This window comes from Mastacembelus armatus, chromosome 13, assembly GCF_900324485.2.
Source record: "Mastacembelus armatus chromosome 13, fMasArm1.2, whole genome shotgun sequence".
Taxonomy (NCBI): Eukaryota; Metazoa; Chordata; class Actinopteri; order Synbranchiformes; family Mastacembelidae; genus Mastacembelus; species Mastacembelus armatus.
The window spans coordinates 13,262,581-13,286,034 of NC_046645.1; the positions used below are offsets into that span (position 1 = coordinate 13,262,581).

General features: G+C 41.4%; 1 protein-coding gene across 1 annotated transcript in view; it reads right to left on the reverse strand.

Annotated features, from left to right (window-relative positions):
- The window catches only part of lrfn1 (leucine rich repeat and fibronectin type III domain containing 1), a 100,414-nt gene that overhangs the window by 12,433 nt on the left and 64,527 nt on the right, over positions 1–23,454 (reverse strand). The window contains exon 3 of the mRNA XM_026299204.1: positions 17,120–17,225. The gene's annotated coding sequence lies outside the window, so the exon portion shown is untranslated. The remainder of the gene's footprint in view (positions 1–17,119; positions 17,226–23,454) is intronic.

The window sequence follows — 23,454 nt, forward strand, 5'->3', positions numbered from 1 at the left end:
AAGGTAGAAGTTCTTAGCTTCATGGCTTATGATCACCACTTCAAACCAGGGCCCCCTGAGCATAGGTTGAAACAATACGCACAACAATTGACAGGGGTAAAAATTAAACACTTTAACAATTTAAAGAAATATATATATGACATAAATATGATTGTAAGAACCCAGATCTTTAGAGAACATTTTGAGAAAGATTACCTAGGTTACCCTAATACATACAAGAATAATATTAGTAGAGTGATTGCTGCTGCACATTGCATATTAGAGACAAATGTGAAACATAACTCAACATACAAATATCCAAAGATGACTTCTGCAACATACTCTATTATTGAGTTAATTTTTAATATAGTAAGCTTCTTCATGACTACTTAGAGAAAAAGTTCATTTTTAACTCAGAACTGCTAGAAGCTTTGTGAAGTGAAAAATGCAAACCACCCTCATGAATTCTGGAAATGTCAGAAAATGTGAAAATACAGGCATGATATATGGATAGAGCTGAAAGTAATATTAGGCTATAAATTACCTAAGACATGTCTAGAGCTGTATTTTGGTAATCTGACACAGCAAAATATACAACACCAGGAACAATATCTTGTTAAAGTTCTATTAGTGTTGACTAAGAAGGCAATCACAAAGAAATGGTGCAAAGAGGACACAATTGGCGTTTAATGAAAAGGGACAAATGGACTGCATAAAGCCCATTAGAAAAGTACTACTCTTAACCTTCATATAAAGGAGGAGACACTTTAAGCTGTTCCTACATGTATCCTGCATTTGTTTTTTTTTTGTAGGTTTTATAATAAAAATAACAGAGCTGATAAGCCTTACTTATTAAGCCTTATCTGATAAGTACCAAAAATTAATAAACCAGTTTTAACCAGAAAATTAACTTCTTACTGATATAATCATTTAAGCTTTTTTAAAAAATGTTTTTCTGCATTTTGTCCTTATTAAGAAGGTGGACAGTAAAAAGGTAAATGGGCAAAGATGGGCCAGAGAAAGGGAGAACCATGCTCCACTGCTCTAAGTTGAACCAGGACAGTTGCAATAAATATCCACTTGTTCCGGCTGCTCAAATGTGAGTATTTAGTTATCTGTGGTTGTAAACTGAACATTTCTGGGATAAAATGAGCAATATGAACATGTCAAAATGAGGTTCTGGGAAGTCAGAACAAACAATTTTCACTATTTTATCACAGTTTTCAAACAATTTATTGGTTCATCAGCAAGTAATCAGCAATGTTAGTAAAAATAAAACTAAATGTTAGCTGCAGCTCTGGTTTACAGTTACAAGTATACAGTAGTACAACTTAGTTGAAGCATGTTTCATGTGTCATTAAAAACATTCAGTGGTTGAATATGAACAATGGCAGGTTCCATCCTTCCATCAGAAAAACAGAACTGATGCATTGTAATGATATTGTCTGGACAAGACTCTGTCAGGAAACTGTAACGCCAATTAGAGGGTGCAGACAGTGAACCAGTAGCTGCCCTTGTGTGACTCTTGTCACGATGCAGGCATAATTATTGACAGCTAGGTTCAATAGAGTCAACTCTGTCTCCACCAGTTGATGCGGCTCCACAGCCCAGTCATCAAGGAGGGCGGGCGGATCATTGTAAACAGAAGGAGCATTTGCATATTATAATTATGTTTCAATGCAAAGGCGGTCTTCTCAATTACATCCCATTTAAAACTTTCAATGAAGAAGAATTGAGAAGCCCAAACTATTGCAGCTCCATAAACTTTAACTGTAAGAGCTTCCCTAAATGAAATAGAGAGCATTAGGATTATATTGACACTGCATAAGTATAGTCATACATGCCGCTTGATTTAACACTTAAGTGATTTATTGTTAATCTTTATGTGCTACCTGTTGGTTTTAATTTAAATATCTCCTCTCACAAATCTAATCCACCCTCAATGAATACTTCTGCAGTTAAGAGTTACTTCAAAGTGAGTAAATGTGGCTTAAAAAATAGTATTTAACATTAAAATAACAAAAACAATCAGCTAATTATGGAGGCTTGGAAAATAAATTTTTCTTATAGCTTTCCAAAAGGATACTCTTAAATATTATTTACAAAAGGATAAGCAATAATTATTCGCACATAAAAATCAAATTACCTGAGAGAGAATGAAGGATGTACCTGTAATTAATATTAGCTTCAAACATCTGACAACTGGCATAAAATCAGGGCATCGTCTGAATTGAATAATCAATTGTTTTGTTTTTAAAAGTCAGAAAAAAACTGACAAACCCCTATCATATATTTTCCAAAGGCCTATGTCCACATGTTTTTATTGTTTATGTTCTCTGGACAAAAACCCCAAAATACCACATTCATTACCACAAAAGACTAAGAGAACCAGAAAATAATTACATTTAAGAAGCTGGAGCCAGTGGATTATGGAATTTTGTCTTAATAAAGGACACAAATCATTATTAAATTGGAATAATTGACTCATTTCAACTCTGTCAGAAAACTCTAATAATGAAGGGAAATGATCTTGATTTACATGCCATATATTTTTTACACAAATGACAGATGAGTGCCTTTAAATGTGAAATGATTGTTTTCATGCTATTTAAGTCTCATTCAAACATTTCTGCACAGAATCTTACTGTATATCCAGTAAATCCTTCACAGAAACAGCCTCTAATCGCAAGGACCATATGATGCATTATGGAATTATTAGACATGGTGTTGTTCCAGTCAATCCACTTTATGCACAAATTGCCTCCACAAGTGAGCCAAAACAAAAAAAGGCTTCTGACTGCCCTCCATCTGTTAGCTGTCACAATTAATAGAATAAACAGGACAATGTGCTGCCCTCTGATTTGCAATGGCCACTTGTCTATTTTAGATTTGATGTGAAAGAGTTTCACGCTCAGAGAGGGAACTGGCCTTTTTGAAGTTTATATTGAGGACACTGCAGCAATTATGATTCTGATGAACTATACTGTTTCAAATTTAATGACATCAGTGGTGGTATGTACAAGATCTTTGACTTGAAAACACTGCACTTTAAATACTCTGTTATAAACATAGAGGTTGAGGATATAAATAAGTAAAAGTATGAGATAGATAGATAGATAGATAGATAGATCGATCGATAGATCGATAGATCGATAGATAGATAGATAGATAGATCGATCAATGGACAGAAAGATGAAGCATTTATTGGAGACATTTTTTGAAACATCATGTCCTGACATCAACAAATGGCTTGACAATACTAAGTGTTGCTCCTTTCCCCTTGTAGCACTTTCATTGACACCTTCCAAGAGATTGCTGAAGTACAGTCAACATATTTATCAAAAAACTGGAAAAAAAAAACCACAAACAAACCATGATAAAAGCAAAAGCTGGTAGCAAAAAACACAGGAACAGACAGTGATTCTGCATGACACCCAGCTTATGGGATCCCTATTTCTAGACTTGTTATTTTGACATCCACCAAAGGTCACTGACAAGAATGGGTGATTTACAAATGCTGTCCCAGCATGATTGTCTCTTCTATATTTAGCTTTTTGCATGTGCTCCCATGTGGTGACAGTTTAGCTATTTCCTCACTTGTTTGTCCTCTACATTTACCATTTTAACCACTGACTTCCTGTTTTATTTTACTCTTATCTTCTGGTCCCTTAGTATACAGTACCAGCTCCGAGTCTTTGTAGGCGAACTGAATAGACGGTCTTTACTGGTACCTTATGGTGCCACTTTGTGCTACAGTGATGCTGAGAAATCTACACTTGGTTTCAAATCCTCCTCCCAAGGCTCCTATACTGCATTGATCCTGCTCTGTATGTACCCTTGCAAGGTATTATGTATGCCTGTTATGTGCTTTACTGCCACAGTAGGCTCTAGCGAAAAGCCGATTTACATAGTAGAGAGAAAATGTATTAAATGGTTGCACTTAAAACCTTCCCTGATTGAAATACACCATTCATTTTTGAACAAGTCAACCATGTAACAATTGATCTTAATAGAAGCTATTTCATGTAGTGAGGCTGGATTACTGACTAGTCTGTTCTATACTGGAGGAACCATGTCTACAAACAATGATTATTTACAATGATCATTTAAATCGACCATTACAGACATAATAATGTAAAGATTTAGATTTTCTTCAAACACATATGTATACACACAATGTCACGGACCAAGTGTTTATTCGCTGAGAATAAAGCTACTGATATTTCACAGTACATCTACTCTGGGTTTTTAGTTTAATAATGTAGCTCTAGGGTTGGTAATGTCAGTCAGTCCATAAACCTCTAAATACCTCAGTAACTATCGAATGGATTTCACTAAAAGTGTCTAAAGGCATTCTTGGGCCACAGAGGATGAAATGAAATTACCTTAGTGATCTTGTGTCTCTTCCTCTAGTGCCTCCATTAAGTTGACATTTTCAGGTTTTAGGGAATTGTCTGAACCCCTTCTGGATGGATTGGCATGAAATTCTGTGCTGACAGTCATGGTCCCCAGAGAATGAATCTTAATGGTGCTGGCAATCACTGGACATTTTATCCCTTGCCATTTTTCTCTTATCCAGGGAAAAATCCCAACAGTTATGCAAACTTAACAGTTTAGACTGGGACAAATTTTGTTTGAAGCATGCATAGTTTCTAGACTATGTTTCATAATGACTTTATTAATGCTGTTAAGTGATAGATATCTTCTTCTACTACCACTAAAAGGTTGACATTTGTAGGTTTGAGTAAAAACGATTGCCTGTGTTACCATCAAATCCAGTATAGACATTCATGTACAGTACTGTGTAGAATAAATTGTAAAAACTTTGATGACCCTCTGAGTTTTCATCAGGTCAAACATTTGAATTTTTTTAAATCCCTAAACTAAGATGATGAACCTGATTATGCCAGCTGGGTTTCAGCATTGTCAATTTGAGAATATTAGCATTTAGCTCACAGGTCCACTGTGCCTAAGTGCAGCTCCAGTTGCTAGTGTGGCTGTGCAATTTGTTGTCTCCCCTATTAAAAGTACTGTCATTTTGTTTAAATCACATACAAAGTAAATACTAAATGTTTACCTTTGCCATTATGATTACAGTATCATTTAATTAGCAAAAACAACTGAAAGTTATTACCAAATAGAGCTACATTAATACATTTGCTGCAAAAACTGTAGGCAATTTTTCAAATTTAGGGAAGTCTAATTGATATAGAAGACCATGGCCCAAATTCACTCAAGGCTGCAATACTGGTGAGTGTGTGTTACAACCTCAGAATGAAGAAGCTCCTGAATGAATGGATGTGATTCAGTCAGTGCACACAAATAATGGACCGCACAGTTTCAATTTGACACACTTCAGGGGAAAGACTCTGCAAAGCAGGTTTAGGTAGAACTTTTGTCAAACATACATTGGAGGTATTATATTCATATGTACATGGCAGGGCACCTGAGCTTCACTAATCCTGCCTCTGCATTAAATAAAGCACCATGCAATATATATATATATATATATATATATATATATATATATATATATATATATATATAGATGCAGAACTGAGATGCAGAATTGAGAGGTTGAGGAGATCCTTTTTCCCCACAATCATTAGACTTTTTAATAGTAATTGTTGATATGTTATTTATGCAATTTATGTTATATATCATTGACCTTATTGACCTAGAGCCTGTTAATTATATTTTATATTTTACTTTATATTTTATAGTGAAATTTCTATGTTAAAGTTAATATAAGAGCTGCAGGACAATCTGAATTATAGTGTGGCACTAAATACACACAGGGTGCAAGTTTATCTACAATTGGCATTGAACCAAGGGGATGAAGTAAACTACAGTGAACTCTTGCTGTTTGCAACATCTATTTATCACCAAGAACCAGCTATTATGTACTGTACCAGTTCCTTTATTTGTTTTCTCCAAGTCTACATCAAAAGCACCTCAATTCTGTGCACCAATGTGCATTTATTTATTTGTATTTGGAACATCCTGTTTAGGAAGATGAAGTGGTCTGATGTTTGTCTTTTCATTTATTTTTTAATGGAATCTTTATCTGCAGGACAAGAACAACCTATTATGGCAGTGGTTCCCAAACTGGAGGAGGTGCCTGCAGAGATCTGGAGTTACAATTAGAACCAATGGCTAATTATAAATAATATATTACCACACTGCTAGCATGGAGGCGTTTGTGAAAGAATGCAAAGTACAGAAGACAATGAAACACTGACAGCTCCAAATATTGCAGGTAGCAAAAAAAAAAAAAAGCTTCAGCTTGTGGCATGTGTGTCTCAAAGTATTTACTTACTTACTGACAATATGAAGTCGAACAAGTTAAGATGCCACTTGGAGACTTTATATCCCAAATACAAAGAGAAGCCATGATTCTTTAGAAGAAAACCAACCTTACATGCCCAACAGTCGCCTTACTAAAGAAGCCTCTGTATCTTCAAAGGCTCAACTTGCCTACTTCCTACAGCTACAGAGCTGTGAAGATATAGAACACCTTAATGCAAAGATAAGCAAACGGTTTACTCTACAGACAGACAATATGCAACTTAAAATATTTTAATCCACAAAACAGAGGCCAGCAGGAAAGTTTGGGAACCACTGCATTATGCATTACTGGGACCCAGGGCATGAGCCGTGGGACCCTACTGAACCCATCTCCACGGCCCAGAAAACTGAGCAGCCTCAGGATTTGCTGCATGTAAGCTTGCTTGTGATCATTTAATTGAATACAAATTTATATCGAAATATGCAGAATATGAGCACAGCATCACCTGCAATGTTTAAGGTAATAAGCCTACATTTTAACATAAAACGTCACTACAAAGCAGGGTTCTCGCAGGGGCCATGTTAAGGTCCTTTACATTCCAGATTTTATTGTGCTTTGGTGGTTATTATCAAAATGATTTGCTATTAATTAAATCAGCAAAAAGCAATTGGTTTGCCTGGTTGAAAATCCAGCCTTGGTTTAAAGATTATCTGTGTTTTTTTTACATTCACTGTTTCCAAATGCACAATGATTTCTTTCCCTATGAAACCATTTGAATAGACTGGAAACCTACAATGTTGACATTAATGTTTGTTGGCTGGCAGTTTTCTTTCCTTGGCATTTTATTCCCACCAACTGTTGATGAGTAGAACAACATGAAACCATTGGCAGGACTTTGAATTGTGAACATCCTTGTGCCATACATGGGATGCTAACAGTGACCTACTTTTAAAAAAACATAGCTCTTTTGTGAGTGGTTAAAAACTCAGCTGAATAACTTTACAGTTTACCCAACATTTCTTTAAAATTTCCTCAGAAATGCAGACAATGAGCTGCAATTAGCAAATGCGTCCATATAACATGCGCAATAAAACGTTAAAAATGAAAAGATGTAAATTTAAATTATCACCAAAGCCTGCTCGTTCTATCTGCCAGGAGCAAATGGGGGTCTTGTTGCTGATATCCCTCATTCTCCCGGTGAATGAATTTTATTTGCAATTTCTGCCTCCAATTATGTTTATGTGGAGAAAAATCAGGTTAATGCATTTAATCCATGACATATCATTATAATTAGTGTTTAAAGTGACTGGAGACAAGCTCGTGACATACTTTGTGAGACCCTAATCACAAACCTGTCAGGCCCGTTGTATGAGACTGAAAACCACATTTAGCTTAATTACATGATTATTTTTATCTATATATATTTTCATACCTGTGCATATTGTTAATATTATTGAAACCCTGTAAAAGAGTCAGTTTTACTTTCACTGTGACGTGGAGGCAGTGATATGTAAATTTATTGATGTCTTACAGACTTGGCAGAAGAAACAACACAGCTGGTCTGACATTTGAACCTCCACGTCTGTGTTCAGATTTTTATAGCTACTGCCTTAGGTTTAAATAAAACTTTTACTGTTTTTTTTTTTAACCCGAATAACCTAATATATTTCCTGTGACTAACATAACAAAAAAGTTGACTGAAATAACTGTACTGGCCAATGTTAATGGATAGGAAACATTAAATACAGTACATGTGGTGACTTTACTACCAGCTAAAAGAAGTTCGTTATGGGCCACTGTGCTTGTGGCTGTACCATAAATTTTTTGTTCTCAGCCTATTTGATGGAGGTGGCATTATCAGAAATTGTTCTTTATATTCTGCCTCGGGTTAATTAGTATTTTTGATAAATTAGCCACTGAACTAAATTGCAGTCTGAAAGTTATCAAGTTAGAAAAAAATTAAGCTTGAAAAATGAGGACATCAGAGAACATTCAGTGGGACTGAGCCAAAAGTGTCTTTTTTGGTTTTGTTTTCTTTCAATGGAGTATTATTAAGTGAAATGTATTAAAACTCCTACATAAAGCATTTCTACATATCCAACATCTCCCAAATGGGTGCTGCTGCCACATTCAATGCAGATGCCTGTTCAGTTCATAAAATGGTTTGTAAATGAAGCTGCTGTCTTAGATGTGAACAAATTATTTTACGATGATTTCCCGGGTTTGATGTTTGTATTTGTAACACAAATACATACACAGAGATAACACAACGAGCAGCACAGCAACTTATACAGTAGATCTCTTTCTCTGTATTTAGCCTTTGTTTGGATGTACCTTGTATTTGATCCTCTGCCTTTGACCTTTTCAGTGTCCATCCATCCATCCATCCATTTTCTACCGCTTATCCGGGGCCGGGTCGCGGGGGCAGTAGCCGAATCAGGGATACCCAGACTTCCTTCTCCCTGGACACTTCCTCCAGCTCTCCCGGGGGGACACCGAGGCGTTCCCAGGCCAGCCGGGAGACAAAGTCCCTCCAGCGTGTCCTGGGTCTTCCCCGGGGCCTCCTCCCGGTGGGACATGCCCGGAACACCTCCCCAGGAAGGCGCCCAGGAGGCATCCGAAACAGATGCCCGAGCCACCTCAACTGACTCCTCTCGATGTGGAGGAGCAGCGGTTCTACTCCGAGCTCCTCCCGGGTGACCGAGCTCCTCACCCTATCTCTAAGGGAGCGCCCGGCCACCCTGCGGAGTAAGCTCATTTCAGCCGCTTGTATCCGCAATCTCGTTCTTTCGGTCATGACCCAGAGCTCATGACCATAGGTGAGAGTAGGAACGTAGATTGACCGGTAAATCGAGAGCCTTCTGGCTCAGCTCCTTCTTCACCACAACGGACCGGTACACCGACCGCATTACTGCTGCCGATGCCCCGATCCGTCTGTCAATCTCACGTTCCGTCCTTCCCTCACTCGTGAACAAGACCCCGAGATACTTAAACTCCTCCACTTGAGGCAGGATCTCTCCCCTGGCCTGGAGATGGCAAACCACCTTTTTCCGGTTGAGTACCATGGCCTCGGACTTGGAGGTGCTGATTCTCATCCCAGCCGCTTCACACTCGGTTGCAAACCGCCCCAGTGAACGCTGGAGATCCTGGCTCGATGGAGCCAACAGGACAACATCATCTGCAAAAAGCAGAGATGAAATCCTGTGGTCCCCGAACTGGACTCCCTCCGGCCCCTGGCTGCGCCTAGAAATTCTGTCCATAAAAGTAATGAACAGAACCGGTGACAAAGGGCAGCCCTGCCGGAGTCCAACGTGCACTGGGAACAGGTCTGACTTACTGCCGGCAATGCGAACCAAGCTCCTGCTCCGTTTGTACAGAGACCGGATAGCCCCCAGCAAAGAGCCCCGGACCCCATACTCCTGGAGCACCTCCCACAGGATGTCACGAGGGACCCGGTCGAATGCCTTCTCCAAGTCCACAAAACACATGTGGACTGGTTGGGCAAACTCCCATGAACCCTCGAGCACCCTCGAGAGTGTGTAGAGCTGGTCCAGTGTTCCACGCCCAGGACGGAAACCGCATTGTTCCTCCTGGATCCGAGGTTCGACCACCGGCCGGATCCTCCTCTCCAGCACCCTGGCATAGACCTTCCCCGGGAGGCTGGGGAGTGTGATCCCTCTGTAGTTGGAACACACGGTCCCTTCTTAAAAAGAGGAACCACCACCCCGGTCTGCCAATCCAGGGGTACTGTCCCTGAACGCCACGCGATGTTGCACAGGCATGTCAGCCATGACAGCCCAACAACATCCAGAGACTTGAGGTACTCGGGACGGATCTCATCCACCCCCGGTGCTTTGCCACCGAGGAGCTGCCGAACTACCTCTGACTTCGGCTTGGGTGATGGATGGATCAGCCTCCGAATCCCCAGCCCCTGCTTCCCTTATGGAAGACGTGTTGACAGGATTGAGGAGATCCTCGAAGTATTCCTTCCACCGTCCGACAATATCCCCAGTCGAGGTCAGCAGCTCACCACTTCCACTGTAAACAGCGTTGGTAGAGCACTGCTTCCCCCTCCTGAGGCGCCGGACGGTTTGCCAGAATTTCTTCGGGGCCGACAGGTAGTCCTTCTCCATGGCCTCACCGAACTCCTCCCATACCCGAGTTTTTGCCTCCATCACCGCCTGGGCTGCAGCACGCTTGGCCCTGCGGTACCTGTCAGCTGCTTCGGAAGTCCCACAAGCCAACCAAGCTCGGTAGGACTCCTTCTTCAGCTTGACGGCATCCCTTACCTCCGGTGTCCACCACCGGGTTCGGGGATTGCCGCCACGACAGGCACCCGAAACCTTACGGCCACAGCTCCTAGCCGCCGTGTCGACAATGGAGGTGGAAAACATGGTCCATTCGGACTCAATGTCCCCAGCCTCCCCCGGGATCTGGTAGAAGCTCTCTCGGAGGTGTGAGTTAAAGACCCCTCTGACAGTGGGTTCAGCCAAACATTCCCAACAGACCCTCACAGTACGTTTGGGCCTGCCAAGTCTGTCCCGCTTCCTCCTCCGCCAGCGGATCCAACTCACCACCAGGTGGTGATCAGTTGACAGCTCTGCCCCTCTCTTCACCCGAGTGTCCAAGACATACAGCCGAATGTCAGATGACACTACTACAAAGTCGATCATTGACCTCCGGCCTAGGGTGTCCTGGTGCCATGTGCACTGATGGACACCCTTATGCTTGAACATGGTGTTCGTTATGGACAAACTGTGACTAGCACAGAAGTCCAACAACAGAACACCACTCGGGTTCGTATCGGGGAGGCCGTTCCTCCCAATCACGCCCCTCCAGGTTTCACTGTCGCTGCCCACGTGAGCGTTGAAGTCCCCCAACAGAATTATGGAGTCCCCGGTAGGAGCACCTTTCAGCACCCCCCCGAGAGACTCCAAAAAGGCCGGGTACTCAACACTGTTGTTCGGCCCATAAGCCGAAACAACAGTGAGAGACCTATCCCCGACCCGAAGGCACAGGGAAACGACCCTTTCACTCCGGGGGGAAAACTCCAACACGTTGCGGCTGAGCTGGGGAGCTATGAGCAAGCCCACACCAGCTCGCCGCCGCTCACCGCGAGCAACTCCAGAGTAGAAGAGAGTCCAGCCCCTCTCAAGGAGCTGGGTTCCAGAGCCCAGGCTGTGCGTGGAGGTGAGCCCGACTATCTCTAGTCGGTACCGCTCCACCTCCTGCACAAGCTCAGGCTCCTTCCCCCCCAGTGAGGTGACATTCCATGTCCCTAGAGCCAGTTTCAGCATCCAGGGATCGGGTCGCCGAGGTCCCCGTCCTCGACCACTGCCCGATCCACTATGCACCAGCCCCTTATGGATCCTCCTGCGGGTGGTGGGTCCACAGAAGGACGGCCCCACGTCATTCTTTCGGGCTTTGCCCGGCTGGGCCCCATGGGGGGAGACCCAGCCACCAGGCGCTCGCCTACGAGCCCGAACTCCAGGCCTGGCTCCAGGGTGGGGCCCCGGCTTCGCCATGCCGGGCGACGTCACGGTCTTCAATTGTCGCTCCATAAGGGGTCACTGAACCGCTCTTAGTCTGGTCCGTCACCTAGGACCTGTTTGCCTTGGGAGACCCTGCCAGGGGCATATAGCCCCGGACAACATAGCTCCTAGGATCATACGGAGTGCCTTTTCAGTGTCAACTTTGCTTATTTTGTGTGTTTCCACTAGTTGCATGATCTTTCATCCCAATGAATTACAGGGAAAAACAAATGACTTGCTAACTAGTGGAATACATGACAACAGTGTGGGCTTTCAGAGGGATAGATGTTTTACTATATTTTGAGTATTCATGTGCAGCTTGAGACAGGCAGAGGGGTATAAACAAGTATACAGTATAAAACATAGAGTATAAAGCCAATATTGAATATGACTGGGACATTTTCAAACATGAGCTTTTTTATAATTTACTTTGTGTACTAATAGGGACAGACCAACCTGCTCAGTGCCATTATTGCACTTTAATATAGCACTGCCCATGCCACTTGTCTATAATACTACACCGAGGCAAGCTCATTGTGCTGCCAGGACCACTTACTGTATAACATCCCTGCCTCATGTGCAGCTCCTCCTCCTCCTCACTCTTCTCTGCTTATGAGCCAATGCAAATTACAGTAACAGCTTGGACGTGAGTATAATCTCAAGTGGTGCAAACTGGGCTCCATGGCGAGGCATGCAGGCAGATGGAAGCAGAGACTCTGCCAGGCCTCTTTAGGGGCTCCAAGTCTTTCTCCAGCATGCTAGACAATGGACGAGCTGTGGCTCATAACCAGCTACTCGTCTGCCACTATCATGGAGCCTACTCCCATACACTGGCGCTCCTGTCATACCCTTGTGTAGACCAATGCACAGACGAACACAGATACTGGCAATGTTATATCATGAGCCACTTACAGGGCACCAGGCTGAGACTTGAGGAAGGAGGATCAGACTTTATGATGAAAGAGAAACGAGAAGTGCAAATGCTATGTTTCGGTTAGTTTCTCTGCTTGACAGGATGCTAAAGGCTTTCCCTAGAGCTGTGGTAGATATTTATTAATAAAATAAACAACCTATTCTATTTGCAAAAACAATCATAATGTAATTCAGTGACCATTAATTTTACCAAGGGCTTTGATTCTCTTAAAAAAGCACCATATATTATTCATTGACACAGTTAGTGTACAGTATTTGTGTCTGAACATGTATCATCCACACAGTATTACACAATATACACTACAAAGCCTAATTCTTTTAAGTCTAGTTTAATGTCTTATACATTAGGTTCGGGTTGCCTCAGTGACAACAATTTAACTTCAGTAGTTAAATGTTTGTTTGGTTTTTTTTTTTATGCCTAAGCCTGGTCCTGTCTGTATTACTAAACATCTGTCTTCATTTACCACGAATGAGACAGAAGAATTTATCCTGATCTAGTTTGTGCAACAGTGAATGAAAAGATACATTTATAAAAGAAAAACAAAGTAGGAAAGTAGGAAGAAACATTTATGTAGTTAGGGATACCGTTTTAGGTTAAGAGCAGAGTAAAAGTTGTATCATAATATAAAACACCTTTCACTTTGAATGACTGAGCTCCAGGCTTTACACTTGCATGGCAACAAAGATCAGAGATTCTCTGTTTTGCTGCTCTGGGATGGAGGTTTGTTCATGCTCACCATAACACTGGTTGTGCTATTCTTGGACATTAACGTAAATGGATTCTTAAACTCGGTTATGCTCATTGTAACTAATGAGCATGCTTACACAATAAGGTTGTGTCAGTAAACATGCCTCCAAATCTTTAATTATGTGATATTGCAAACCAGGGGGCTCAAGGCAGAGGCAAACGTGTGCGGCTCAGAGGAGTTTAACAATGCCCTCCCTCCTGTTTACATGCACGACCAAAAACCGTCCAAAACAATATGATGTATGAAGAAATCAATAGACAGTGAATCAGCTGCGTGTCAAGATGAAGCTGTTTAAGTGACTCAGTCTTCAATGTGTTTGCCAACCCTGAGTGCATCTGCAGAAACAAAAAGATATTTGACTGAGAGAGAAAAAAAAAAACAAAAAAAAAAAAACAAGACGCTGAGCGCAACTCCCCTGGAGCAACACATCTATTATATCTGACTTGTGTTCATACACATGCAGGTGTGCTTGATTTTACCATATTTTCTTCCACTATCATTTCAAATGGATTGCGGTAGGCCATTTGATATTCATAAAGCCCCTGATATTCTCAGATGTGGGTGACACGGAGTGCATATCTTAATTTCTGTGGATGATTAGAGCTGCAGTAACAAGTATCAGTATGCAGAGATGATATCTTAACATGGCAACATGGCTGTAAACTTGAAGAACACACTCAGTTGCTACTCAGCACTACCTGTCACTGTCTTCAATACTTGGTATTCCGGGAAACACTGACTGCAAGACTCAAATTACCTTGACAAGGAAACCAGTCCACAAAACAGAAGAAGCAGAAGGGGAGGCATATATGCACAATGCTGCCACTGGAATTTTCAATATCTGAGGGTAATAACATGACCTTCTCCTCACTCACTCCCTTCCATCCCCGATTAAAAACATGTATTGACTGCCTACTTATAGAACCAGAATTCAGTGCAAGCAGATATGAACTGATGGGGAATCATCTTGTTATGCCTCTTATCACCGTCAAACCTGACAAGCAGGATTAAACTACACTCCACAGAACAGCTGGGTGAAGATGTCGAAAGAATACATATGAGCCAAAATTTGCTGCACTTTCCCAACATAAACTGCTTTTATATGATGAGAATGGGAAAATTGAATTCACTTATAAAAGAAAATGTAACTATTGCAGATATTGGGTTAGGACATAAGCAGAACAGGATGCCTCACGGTTCAACAAAATATGCTGGGTGCACGACTGTTGTACTGTAGATTCTGCTTGTTAAGCACATGAGAAGGGGGAGGGGAACTGAGGGGAACAGCGGCTCTGTTCAATTCAGTAACACAAGATAGTTAATTAGCATTGCCCTGCCATTCTCTTTGAACCAAGAGAGGGCAAGAGGGAGCCATCATATTTCTTTGTTCTCAGCACTGTGTGTTTCCCCCCTGACCACAGAATCCACAGGGGGTCTGACCACAGTGGGTCAGAGGTAGGCAATAGTCTCACCTTCCACACACCCCCGTTTCTAAAATTCCCCTTGGGAATTACCCAATACTTTAACCCGAAACTCCACCATCAGCAAAGTACAGTTACTGCCAACATACTTCATACATCAGATATCGTGCCGAGATGTAGAGCGATGACATTTTCAGGATTCGAGCATATTCCAAGTACAGACAGATGTTAAGGGGATACAGGTAACTACTGCACTTCAGATGCACACAATTATTCTTGTCTGACTGCTCTCTGAAGAGGCAGCACAGATCATTAACTCTATCCTCTCGTGTACCAAGTTTTAATTAATAGTTTCCTGATATAATGTACGATTGAAACATGAAACAGTGTTTATGTACTGCTGCAACGTTTTGAGGTCTGTTTTATGGCCCATGTCAGGTAGTTTTAGAGTGAAAGAATCACATTATGACTCTAAATAGAACTTCTTTGTACCACACAAGGGTCACATCATTTGAAATACTTTGCAAAGTTAATAGTTTAGGTAGGAGCCTCCATTGTCTGTCTTGACGGTAAATATACACTGAAAAGAAAAAGAATAGGGTGCAGTGTTCGACAATGGTACCAAACTGCCCAACCTCCTGGGCCTCACACACTCTTGATGCAACCTTCTCTGAACTTGGAGGTGAGAATAGGCAATAGAAGAGATAATAAAAATGTTGATAGGTTTGAAGCAATATGCTTAACAAACAGGAGTGAGTGGTTTGTGGCCTTATTTTGCCTCTCGTTTTAGCTTCCAGTGTAGTGTAAATTTACTATGTTTCTGTGCCTGTTGGCATACAGGAAGCCTCCTACCTCATTTTTATGTTTTTGAGTTTAATCCATCCATCCATCATCTATACCCGCTTATTCCTATTTAGTGTCACAGGGATCTGCTGGAGCCTATCCCAGCTCTCTTTGGGTGAAAGGCAGGGGTACACCCTGGACAGGTCACCAGTCCATCACAGGGCCATATATAGACAAACAACCACACACACTCACACTCACTCCTATGGGCAATTTAGAGTCACCAATCACCCAAACATGCATGTTTTTGGACTGTAGGAGGAAACCAGAGTACCTGGAGTAAACCCACACAAGCACAGGGACGACATGCAAATTCCACACAGAAAGGCCCCTGCCGGGTTTCAAACCAGGAATCTTCTTACTGTGAGGCTAACCACTCAGCACTAATCACAGTGCTAGCCACTCAGCCACAGTGCTGCCCTAGTTTATTTCATGTATATATTAAACAATCTCATACAACTGAACAATCAATTTCTCAATCAGTCTATCATAAGAAATCAATCAATCATAGAAACCTGGACATGATTTTAAGCAGAGTGCATTACTGTACATCTCTGAAGTGCATTAACATCTCAGAGCATTTCTGCAGCATGGCTGTTGTTGTTATGCTATTATGGTATTATAAAAAATCTGATACTGCAAGCCACTGCACAAACCCTCCCCACTTCTGAAACAAATAGTTGCATTTCTTTGCCAACGCCATCACTCTCACAAGTTAAATTAGATATGTCGCAGTACAGTAAGGCCGTAACATCAAACCAGCTACAGTACTTACAAGTTATATATGGCAGTTTAATAGTCTATAAATACATACTAACATATATTGTACATGATATTCATTATTGGCCAAACCTGAAACTAAACAGACTCTACATGCTGTCCATAAACCATGTACTGTAAGCATATGAAGTTACTTATGTTTGTCTGTGGACTCCTACACACTCTTTGACTGTTTGTAGCCATGCAGGGCTTGAGTGCTGTTTAGATGCAGTATGCATACCTTCCTTTTATATATCTACTTGCCTCTACACAGTCGCCATATGTTCATGTTCGCATACCTCTTTTACCTTATCAGCTATTTAGCCTTTGCTTGGATGGACCTTGTGTCAAGTCACTGGACAGCTGAGCCTGATTCCTTGTATGCCTAAACATACCTGACCAAAAAAAGCTGATTCTGAATAATGCACCCACAGAACTGCACACATATGCAAATTTGACCCAGTTCTGCTCTTCACCTGTAGTTTCATTTTTCCCACCAGTGATATACCTGCTATACACCGTATTTTCAGCACAGTTCGAGCTGCCCCAGCTAAAAGCGGAGCTGCAACTGCTCTCAGTCTATATACAGTGAATTGAAAAACATGACAAACTCACCAGACATCAAACCCTGGTCTCCATCGCAAGTTTCACACCAGCATCCTGATCAGCTGGTGGTCAGAGAGTCAGAGCTGAGGCAGGTATTGCAGGAGGGAAACACCACCTAGAGGACAGGAAACATGTTTAGGCTTTTTGTTTGAATCCCAAAACTTTACAGCTGAGGTGAGTCAGCCAACTACAATAAAAAGAAGTGCTAATTAGATCAGAAGTGTTGCTGCTTTAACACATTTTGGGTTACTTACTGTCGACTTCTAGACAACATTCTAGTAGAGGGGAGATAGCATTCCTCAACACACTAGAGAAGCAGTCATACATTCATAATATCATTGACTGAGCTTGTTTCTTTTTCCACTTGGCAGCTTTGGGTGCGATATGAACACTGATCTGATTATGAAACAACAGGAAAGAAGCACAAGCAGCAGGAGAGCCACCAGAAAAACAGAGTTGGAAATACCATGGCTATGAATCTGTGTCCTGTCATTAATATTTCATTGCATCATTGTAGCTAAAGGAGGAGAACAAAGTGTAAAGGGGGAGCGTAATGAAAAATTAATCATATTTTGATACCACTTTTAAATTTATCTTTGCAAAACAAAGAACAGGCGAATCTACTGCTCGTGATTAGATTTTATGACTGAAAAAAAAAAAGGGTGATTAATGCCTCCAAATAATTACTGCCTGGTTTAATATTAGGTTATATGCATATATTTGATAAAGATGGATGAGGCTAGAGGTTTTGGAACTCACTTAAGAGTCTATTTTTACTGCAAATTCTTCTTTTCATTCCTGTTTTATTCCTCACACTGGAGAGAGGTGACTGCACAAGGTCACAGGCCTTCAGTTTCTCACTTGTCTCTAAAATTCAAAACAAGCTGCATGACATGTTTCAGCTCTGCCTGCAGTACAACAGCACGCAATCCATGAGAGATTACCATATCGCTCACATTTGTCTGCAGAGAGCCTTGATGCATTATAAAACAGAAATCTCCACTCAGGTTCTTCTTCCCTCTCCACTGTACATCAATTTGTATTCAGAGAGGGACCTTAGGCTTGTCACCTTCAGCTATTCATCCAACCAATAAAGTATTTATGGCGCAAGCTTTTGCTTTTTGATACGTCATTGCAATTCTCTTAAATTCATCTTGGGCTGTCATGTCAGAGTTTAAGATATGAATGAGGGAAACAAAGTAGAGTGTAGGTGTCATAAATTTCATACGCTATCATTTCATGGTCTATCCTGCCATGCATATTAACAGTCATACTCGCGTGTACTGTGGCGCTGAAGCTCACTCCGACAGCCAAACTGACAATGAGTGGTGTGACTGCAAAGTGACACTGAGCAACCACTGGGAGGTGCATGAAGTTGTAAATTTGTTTCGAACAAGAAGTCCTTCACCCATCCAAATTGGTCTAACAACAGATTTTTCAGTTTTATCTTCATTTCCAGGCATCAAATCATCACCTGGCCCAGTGTGATAAGTCCAGTGTCAGCCCAGGACAAGTCGGTCTCACTTAATCTCCAACATGGCTCCCCTACACACACTCCACTTCCCTGCTCCATTTTCCTCTTACAGCCAAAAGATTTTACTTCTATCTCTGTCTTTTCCTCTCTAGCCCCTTATATGAAGTGAAGACAGGGGAAAAAAAATCCTCAGTGCCAGGCAACTTTGGCCAAAGGACATACTCCATCAAGTCATTATCCATCACTGTGATTCCTTCCTGTCTGAGCAAGACAAAGACAGTTGTGTTAGGGAGACAGTCATCCTCTCCTGCCAGCTTTGTTACTTAAAATACTCTGGTACGACAACATGGGTGGCTGAGATTGTCCTTTTTACCTCGCTGTAGTTATATTTTGCCTGTCAATCCACACAGAGACAGTTTGAAGTGTGTATAAAAAAAAGTCAAACCAGTCAGGTAACAGGAATGATGAAAAATATTTATTTTTCATTCACTTTCAAGAGAACAACCCTAAAACTGAAATCCACCTTCATTATCAACAAGATGAAAGATGAACATTAGCATCAATATGTTTATTTGGGGCTTAAAAATAGACTTTGATGGTAAATACTCATAAATACACTGTCAGTGAAGGAATTATCTCTCCATACATAACAATTAGCTTGCTGTGGGATTAAATATTCTTTTATCAGAATGTAAAAGTAAGATATCTGATGCAAGCTTTCTACTAAATTATGATTTGCTTGAAGATTTCCTTGGAAAACTCTCCCTACAGCTAGTATTAGGAAAGGCGGATCAGAGCTACATGGATTTGTATAGTAGAATAGAATTGTCATTTTATACTTTTTGTCTAAGCATGCCAGATTACAAATTACATATTTAGAAGACAATGTCAGAGTCATATCTCTACTGGCTTAAAGAAAGGGGGTCTCTTTTTAATTCTTGGATATCAGCTCTGCAAAGGCTGTAAGACAGACCTCTGTAGACACTCTAAGGCATCTCATTACATCAGATCCTGCTGACCATTTAGGGAAACAAAAGCAAGCCATGGAGTGCCCATCTATTATAGATCTGAGTGAATACATTCATAGTGAAAATGGTCACTGTTCTATATTCTTCACTTACAGACATGACAGACATGATGGTATTTCTTAAGCTTACCAATAGGTAAGCTAAGGCCCACAGCATTCAACAGACCACAGCACTATGGGAAATTAATTCCACCACAGTCATGTAAGAAGGTATTTGTGTATTTATTACTGGTTTTAATTATTGTTAAATAGCCTGACCGGAGTCAAGGCTCTGGTTAGAATTTAATTTTTCAGCAGGTACCGTCTTTCACTGGCTGCAGCAATCACAGTGCCTGAGATGAAGACAAGCAATAAAGCAGCCACAGCTGTAACACGTTTATTAAAGGACATTGTCAATGTCATTATGACTCAGCAGTAGAGCGACAGAGCCATTCATTCAGGAAAAACAGCAGTGGTGTTCGGAGGTGTAGAATGGCTTGATATATGTCATATCTTTGATCGTCAGGAGATCCATGAAAACGAATTCCATCAGGCCATTTCCCTTTTCTCTGAGCTTTACAGTCTTTTCATGCATCATGCAAGCACATTGATTAACAATTTGATTTACAAATAGGAGCACATATGCTTTATGGCAAGTTATCAATCACAGTACTGTACATATTCATACATTTCATTTTCAGCAGCTGTGTTTCAACAGTCAACGTCCAATTACACCTAACTAATAGGGGTGCAACATCAGCAATGCCCTGAAACAGCGAACATATTGAAGGTAGTGTAGCTCTAATGCGTTTAAATCCATCAGATATATTCCAAGTATTCGCCTATGTACAGAATTCACAGTTATTTGGGGACAAAGCCACAAAATGAAAGTGATTATTAAGGAAGAGCAGATGTTTCTACTAATCTAAACCACCATCAGATACTAATGAACAACTCCCATCCCACTGGTACAACTCGCATTGAGCTCGGTTCTCTACCTGAATGGAGCCAAAACTGTTTTAAGGAAAATTGCTTGCAGGAGCAGTCTGATTGAATAATTTGCTTTTTATTAGCTTCTAAAAACCTTTGGCATCAGAGGTCATGAAAGGATGAATGGTTTGTGCATGTGTGTGCTTTCTCTAACTAATCAATACTCATGGATCCAGTGTTGCTAGAGGGCAAGGTTACCAAGAGAAGGGCAGGAACTAAAGGAGCAGGTTGGGATCACGAAAAAAAAAAAAAAAATCTATTCTCAGTGATAATTGAGGCTGGTTGGATTATGGTTCGACTTCAGCAGACTAGGCTGAAGTCCTCTGTGATGCTGAACGTGCACATGCTTTTCGTCTTTTCTACTTCTACAAAACATATTACAGGATAATACTGTACATCATAATTTAGTTTTATCTGTTGTGTTTATTAATCCTCCAATCTTAATTTAATAATTAATAATTTAATCCATTAATCCTTCATTCCCACTGACATCAGGGCATACAACACCTTAGCCAATGGCAGCTGATTAATTAACATGAAATGAACTGTTACTGACTAATTTTATATCGTACTACTTATTACTTTCACTACAGTACAACCTAAATTTCCCTTTGGGGATTAATAAAGTTTATCTTATCTTATTTTATCTATTTTTTCTTGTCTTGCCTATCTAGAATTTGCGCCTGAGCAAATGTCAGCAAAGTCATGTAGCTGCTGAAATTTTCACTCTTTTTTGGTATATTTTTGACAACTACAGTTCTACTTTGCTTAATCACTTTACTGTGGGGAGAAGAATATACACAAGAGATGACCTCATCTTACTGCAATGCAAATGTGGAGTATATCACTCTATTCAAGCTGAGCTGAAGAGGATGCAGAGCTGGTGCATAAACTAAAGGCTAGGAGATGGAGATACAAACCTTTCCTACCATCTATCTTCATGGGGAATGTCAACTCTTTGCTGAACAAAAGCGATGAGGTGCTGGCTGAGCTGGCTTTATTTGTAACCAAGAGATGGTGTAACCCTGGTCATATTTTTGTCAAGGTTAAAGATATGTTGTCAAGACATTGAGCTTTTGGCAGGTGGTCTCAGACCTTATTATGTCCCAGGGCGTTCAGTCATATCATTGCCATACTTGTTTACAGTCACCCAAGAGCTAATGTTAATGTTCCATGTGGAGTCATTCATGAGACTGTTGCCGGGATACAAACACAACATTCTGAGGCATCATTATAATATCAGGAGATTTTAACCAGGTGCATCTCACCTCACACCTGACTGGGTGTTCTTACCACAGAAGGTGAAACACTTAATCTGCTGTATGTAAATGTCAAGGAGGCCTATACCTCTACTGCCTTACCACAACTTGGGCAGGTCAGATCACAACCTGGTCTTACTGCAGACCTGCTATAGACCCTGTGTACTGAAGCAGCCTGCAACCACCATCGCAATCAGGAAATGGACACCTGAGGCAACTGAGACTCTAAGGCTCTGCTTTGAATGCACAGATTGGAACATATTGCTGAGAGCAGAAGGAAACGGCATCTAAGTTGACAGACAGGTCGACTGTTTCACAGATTACATCAACTTCTGTAGAGACACTGTTATACCTACAAAGTCTGTGCGCTGTTTCTCTAATAACAAACCCTGGATCACTAGTGACAACAAGGCAATCCTTAACCAGAAAAAGGAGGCATTTAAAGATGGAAGATTTGCAACATGAGCTGAAGAGGAGATTAATGCAGGCTAAGGACTACAAAAACAAAGCAGAGAGAAATCCACAACATGGCATCAGAGAGGTGTGGAGCGGAATTAACAACTTCACTGGCACAAAAAAAAAAAAAACAACCAGGCGCCAGTGTGTGATGTGGACAGAGCCAATGAACTCAACTAATTGCTAGACAGGCAAATGCTCCAGCCTGTCTAGCCATACCCCGTTATTCTTCCTCAGTGTCTCCTCCTTCATCTCCTCCTCCTCTACCTGTGTGCATCTCCGCCACTGCAGCTACGCCCTCTCCATCACCTGGGCATGCTCAACCATCTGTCACAGTAACAGGGGTGAGGCTGCAGTTAAAAAGATTGTGCCATGGGAAGGCAGCTGGCCCAGATGGTGTATGGCCTAGGCTGCTTAAGGACTGTGCAGCTCAATTGTGTCAGCCTTTACAGAGGATCTTCAACATGAGTCTACAGTTGGGGAGGGTCTCAGCTCTGTGGAAAGCACCCTGTGTTGTTCCAGTACCTAAAGTAAAGTGTCCAGCTGAACTAAATGGCTACAGGCCAGTGGCTCTCACATCCCATATTATGAAGGTCCTGGAGAGGAGGATGCTTCTCCGCCTACCAAGACTCAAGGTTAAACATGCAAGAGAGCCCATGCAGTATGCTTACAGAGAACACATTGGTGTGGATGATACATGCTTCACTGTGTTTTGTCTTATCTCGAAGAACCTGCAAGTTATGTGAGGATTATGTTATTGGATTTATTTAAAGTGCATTCAATACCATCCAACCAATCATCCTTAGATTCAAGCTAAAAGTAATGGGGGTGGACTGCTCCTTTGTTTCCAGGATCACAGATAACTGATCCTGTGGCCTTTCTGTCAGATCACCTGACAGAAAGGCCACAGTTTGTCAGGCTGGTAGAGTTTTGAGCAGCACAGCATCCACAGGAGACTGATTTGGCTCCATTCGTGTACACACTGTACACAGCAGACTTCACGTACAATTCTGAGTGCTGCCACATTGAGAAGTATTTTGAGGATACCGCGATTGTTGCATGTACTAGGAATGGACAGGAAGAGAAGTACAGAGGCCTGATAAAATCCTTCAGTGACTGGACTCACACAAACTGCCTCCTACTGAAAAAATCCCAAACT